Source organism: Mixophyes fleayi, chromosome 4 (genome assembly GCF_038048845.1).
Source record: "Mixophyes fleayi isolate aMixFle1 chromosome 4, aMixFle1.hap1, whole genome shotgun sequence".
Lineage (NCBI taxonomy): Eukaryota > Metazoa > Chordata > Amphibia > Anura > Limnodynastidae > Mixophyes > Mixophyes fleayi.
This window is the reverse complement of record NC_134405.1, coordinates 254,784,155-254,790,387: the sequence shown is the minus strand read 5'-3', so window position 1 is coordinate 254,790,387 and position 6,233 is coordinate 254,784,155.

Here is a 6,233-nt window from a genome sequence, read left to right as displayed (position 1 = left end):
CATTAATGATGCGAGAGCCGTCTATAGCGGTGACCGCTATGGCGGTTTTTTAACGGGGCCACTGGTAGGGACCACTGGTTAACAAGAGCACTGGAGATAAAGTTGCCGGCAGCGCCGGAATCCAGAAGTGCTTGAGAGATAAAAGATTTGGTGGCTGAGAAGATGGTAACATCAAATGCACACACTTTGGAATCCATAGAAGATGGAGAGGAGTCCAGGGACCATAACCTTACCTCTCCAGAACTGGTTAGGGCCTGGCATTTCCCGACTTCTTAGGACATGAGTTCAGGCTGTGAGTAGGGTCAGCACAATAGATGCAGAGTCTATTTTGTATTCGTCGATCCCTCTCTCTCTAGATGTTAACTTAGAACGTCCTACCTCCATGGGTTCCACTGGAGGGGGAAGATGACGAACTTGAGGTGATGGGCGAGTGAACCCCTTAGAGGGGCTTGTTCTTTCAGACTCCCTCTCACGGAATCTCATGTCTACCCTATGACATAGAGAAATTAGATCGTCCAAGGAGGAGGGTAACTCATGTGTGGTCAGTGCGTCTTTGATCTTATCCGTCAGACCCTGCCAGAAGGCAGCTATCAGGGCCTCGGTGTTCCACTGTAGTTCAGAGGCGAGTATCCGAAACTGAATGACGTACTGGGCCACAGAGTGTGATCCTTGGCGTAGTCGGAGAATGCTGGAAGCCGCAGAGACAACGCGGCATGGTTCATCGAAAATTTTGCGGAATGTGGAAATGAAGAGTGCACTATCCTCCAATAGGGGGTCATTTCTCTCCCACAGAGGGGAGGCCCACGCAAGAGCCTGTCTGGAAAACAGAGAAATGAGGTAGGCAATCTTGGCACGGTGAGTGGCAAAATGGTGAGGTTGAAGCTCGAAATGGAGAGAGCACTGATTCAAAAAACCTCTACACATCTTGGGATCTCCATCATATTTTGAGGGAGTAGGCAGGTGTAGCGTGGAAGCAGTAGACACCTGGGATGGCACTGGGGAAGGAGAAGGTGCTGGAGGTTCAACAGTCGCTGAAACATTTTGTAGAGGAACTCCTCGGGTGGCCAGAGTCTGGAAACACTGGAACAGATGTTGCTGCTGAACATCCTGTTGTTCTACCCGAGTGACCAGATGCTGCAGCATCTCCTTAACTGTTGGTTCCAATTCTGGGTCTGTCATTGCCTGATCTTACTGTCACGGGCACTAGGAGTTGCTTACCCGAGTTTCACCAGATAGAACTCTGCTAGAGAGGCGGAGTTATGGCACGCACCTCAAAGCAGCCAGGTGAATGATTGGAGCGACACAACAGCAGGAGAGTAGAGATAGTCTGAGGAAGTCAGCGACTTGCAGCTATGGTTAGAGGAAAGTCAGCGACTTGGAGCAGTAAACTGGAGGCTGAAGATAATGTAGACACGAGGAGTGGACGTGGATAGGTGATGGTAGGTAGAGGAGGAGTCAGTGGTCTGCGTACAGCAAGTTGTACCACTGTAGTAATGGAAAGAATAGTACTGGTGCAGGTAGGTAGCAGGGTAGTCGGTGGTCTGCGTTCAGCAAGTTGTACCACCGCTATGGTGAGGAGTCTGGTCCAGGTGTAGGTAGGTAATAGGAGAGTCAGTGGTCTGCGTATAGCAAGTTGTACCACCGCTGTGATAGGAGGACTTGTCCAGGTGCGGGTAGGTAGCAGGGAAGTCAGTGGTCTGCGTGCAGCAAGTTGTACCACTGCTGTGAGAAGGAATGAGGACTTGTCCAGGTGCAGGAGAGTGAAGTTGAAAGGCAAACTGTGGCTGTATGGGAACAGCGCGAGTAGAGCAATGTCTTGTGAGGCAGAGATGGAAGGCAAAATGAATAGTCTGTATGGAGTCGATGCCTTGCAGTGAGGAGAAGCTGGTCACAGCAGATATGCACAATAACGCTAAGTAGTAGCGTGAGGAGATATCCTAGCTTGAGTGAAAACTTGTCCTAAATGAAGCAATGCAGTAACACAGTCTATATGGGTACTTGTACCCTGTGCAGCAAACAACAAAGGATACAACTGGTATGCAAGCAATAGGCAATAGTCAATAGTCAGTAGAGCATACCCAGTTGCGTAGATCCGGAATCAGCTGAGAAGTGAAGCGTTGTAGCGGTATGGGAACCGCCGCTGAGTTGAGCAGGGAGCAGCGTGGAAGCTGAAGCACGAGTAGAGCTGGAAGCAGTTGGAAACTGTACACATGAGTAGAGCTGGAAGCAGTTTGGAAACTGCACACAGGAGTAGAGCTGGAAGCAGTCTGGAAACTGTACACAGGAGTAGAGCTGGAAGCAGTTTGGAAACTGCACACACCTATAGAAGTTCACTGGGAGTGAGACTTCAAGATCAGGCAACTACCTAAGGCTGCAGGTGCCTTAAGTAGGGAGGGGTGATTGATCCATCAATCACATTAGTGGTCAGGTGTAGTTGTTAAAGGGACCTGCACATGCCCAGTGCGACAGGATGGCGGACGGCCGCGGTTCCACACAGGTGTGAGCAGGAAAGATGGAGAACCACGTACCAGAGTGGAGGCACTCACACTCCGGTGAGTGACAGAGTTGTTATCTCTTTCCTGCCTCCTTACCTGGGCGATCTGTGAACCTAGAAAGCCAGGTACCTAAAGAACTATGGTTCACACTTTGGTGGCAGCAGTGGGATCACAGAGTCCCAAAGATTGGATAGAGTGCGGGGACTTGTATCCAGATACGGTCAGACAATGAAAGGAAGTGAGCCAACAAACTGTCAGCACTCAACTTAACTGAGAAGTTGGTAGAGATGGTCACAGAAGTGAACCAAAGTACTCTGAGAGCCATAGAAAAATTCTATATGAAGGCCAGAAAGCAGCATTTGCAGGGGTTTGATATTGAGGACACAGATCTGTAGGAGGTTCTGGAGTCCAAGTTGATGGAATGGGAAAATGCCTGCTCTGAGGAAATGGAAGAGTCAGGGGAAGATGTTGAAGCTGTAGACCAACCACAGAGACCCCCCCCCAATGGTACACAACCCAGGCCACCAGCTGGCATCCCAGCAGGGCTGCAAGATTGGCCAGCAATATTGGGGAAAGGAGTAACCCTGCAAGAAAGGGCAAGAGTGCTCCTGGCAGTGTTGGGGTTTCCGATTGAGGTAGCCAGTAGACTGTGAGAGGAAGGTCGGGAAGAGGCCCGCCTGAGACCCCAGCTGGGATACAGTGGAGTCTCGTTTTTTTAAGGAATCGAAGGTCGACACTCACCTACAGATTTTTGAAAGTTTAAAGGGGGTCCATTGTGTCGAGGAGAAGGTGTGGTTCAAATATTTGGGACCCATCCTGACAGGGAGAGTGCTGAAGGCTTACCAGGCTCTAAGCCCTCAAGAATGTGGGAACTATGGACTGGTGAAGAATGCCCTGATGGTCACATTTCAAGGAAATGCGGAGACCTACTGGTATAAGTTCTGGATCTTAAACAAGGGTGGTTCTAAGACACATCAAGACTTTGCCAGCCGGCTACAGAGGGCACGCGGGAAATGATTGGAGGGAAAAGGGCCCTACTCCAGAAAACAAAATAAGGAACTAATAATGTTTGAGCAACTAACCCTAAAATTGACCTCAGAAATCCGAGACTGGTTAGCAGATCGAAAACCTGAGACCCTGGAAGAGGCAGTGGAGCTAGCCAATGATTATGTAGCTAACTGGCCCAGGTGGAGAGCCCCTAGTGTGCCCAGTCAAGCAGCTGCAGGAAGGGGAAGCTGGACAATTTCAGCAGGACCAGTGCGGATGGGAGCCCCCCTTATTAAAGAGAGCTCTGCCCTGATCACCTAGAGGAACCAGACCAATCCAGATGCTGGGAGATGAATCCCATGAGGTGTTATCGATGCAACCAGATGGGACACCTCCAAAGGGAATTTCCCCAAAACCAGAGGTCAGTTCCTGGGAGCCAGAATTGAAACAGTGGCCACTGTGCAATATGCCCTAGAAGACTTGGAAGTCAGCATACGAGGCCGTGTCTCCCTGTATTAACGTGCCAAGATGGGGTGTATGAGGTGACCCTGGTCTTAGGGGAGGGAAGGCAGAGCCCTAAGAATATGCATGGCCATCTGCTGGATGTGTAAGTGGGGGACTACAAGGTCCAGGGGTTGAGGGTCTCCGGAGCATCTCTGACCATAGTAGAGCCCGACATGATCAAAAGGTGACAACTTATGGAGGGACAGCAGGTCCAAATCTCCTTCGTGTGGGGACCATCTCATGAACATGCAGGTGGCCCAGGTAGATTAGGTTTGGTGTGCAGGATTTGGAGGGATTACCAGCCAAAGTTATCTTTGAAAACAATTTGGGTCAAGCATTGGTCACCCACTTTGTGCAGGCTGCGACACAAATCCAGAGCCAAGCCCAAGCCAGAGCACCACTATGGTCCACCCCAACCCAGATAGGCCCCCAGAGGCCCAGCCAGGGAGCCAGAGGCAGCACCATTGGTGAGTAACCAGGGGGTATCAAAAATTGTACCAGAAGGTGATTTGGGGGAGGTAGACCAAAGGGAGTTTAAAAAGGCCATCTCTGTAGAAATTGAGAAGTGCAGCAGACATAGGACAATGGACTATTATACAGGCTAGTCACTCCCACCCTAGACAGGACCGAGTGTTGTGGAACCAGGATGTGAAGTAGGATAAAGCCTCCTGTGACATCTGTCAGAGGATAGGAGAAGTCCCTAGGAAAGGCCCACTGCAGCCCCTGCCCATAACAGAGAAGTCCTTTGTCTGGGTGGCCATACACATTATATATAGATCCACTAGACATTCTCTGTTACATCGGGGAAAAAGTTTGTCCTAACCCTTGTGGCCACCAGACACCCACCCAGAGACAGTAGACCTGTGGTCCAAAGAAGCAGAGCCTGTGGCCCAGGCCCTGGTGGACATCTTCAGCCAGGTGAAATATCCCAGAGAAGTGGTTAATGACAAACAACCAGATTCCAAGGGAAATTAATCCAGATCCTGTGGACAAAATGGGGCATTAAGCCCCTACGAACTACACAGTACAACCCCCAGACTAATGATCTGTGAGAACGTTTTATTGGAACGTTGAAACATCTCCTGAAGGCATATGTACATTCCGAAGGGAGAAATACATACAGTCTACAGGGCTGCCCCAGGAGTCCACCAGATACTCCCCGTTTGAACTGTTACTTGGCTAGGAGGTTAATGGGCCCCTAGAAATGGTCAGAGAGAGTTGGGAAGGGACATTCTAGGCCAATGAACAGCCCATCCTCCAATCTGTGGAAGAAATAAGGGACAGGATAAAAAGATTTTCGAAGTTGGTGCAAGGGCATTTAAAGCAGGCGCAGAACAGGCAGAAGGAGTGGTATGATGCCCATGCCTAGGATAGGAGTCTGACCCCAGGGCAGAAAGTGATGGCCTATACAAAGTAGTGAAACAGGTAGGGACAGTCAATTATGTGGTAGCCCTAGATAATAAGGAGAAATGGGTGAAGACCTTCCACATCAATTGGTTAAGAGATTAGGTGAAATGGTAGACTGCGGTTATGGTGGAGCTTTTTCCCTTCATGGATCCCACGGAGATAGACCCCCCCATCCTGGAGATGATGGGGGTAGTCAAAGAAGATAAAAGGGCGGAGGCTGTGTTGGGGAACAAAGCTTGAGGAGGAGCAAATGCAGAAAATGGAGAAGGAGCAGGCCCACTTTACCTGTATACCCGGACATACCCATTTGGCCACCCACCATATAGACACGGGGGAGAAAAAACCCATAAGGCATGTGGTCTCTAGCAGGAATCAAAAAACGTTCTTCTGGACCATATCCCATCCAGTCAAGCAAGAATTGAAGAGAACCTCTCTAGATAAAAGGAGTTAAGAATCTCATTAACTTTCTATTCTTGTTGGTCTTGTACAGAGATAGCCGAAGGTGGTTTCCTAGTGGAGGAAAATTTATTAATGACCAACAGTTTCAAAAGAGAAACGTGAAACACGTTGGGAATTCTTAAGATAAGTGGTCATTTTAACCTAAATGCCACATTGACGACTACCCATATTTGAAGGGTCCAATATAACATGGGGCAAATTTTCTGGAAGGTACTTGAAGACGAAGGTTCTGAGTGGACAACTTTACTTTGCCTCCAGGGACAAGTAGGGGGTAGGACATCTATTCTTATCAAAAAAGTTCTTGCCAGAATTGGAAGCAAGGGTCAAATTTTGTTTAACTTGTGACAATCGAGAGAAGTCTTGGCAAAGGAGATCCACAGC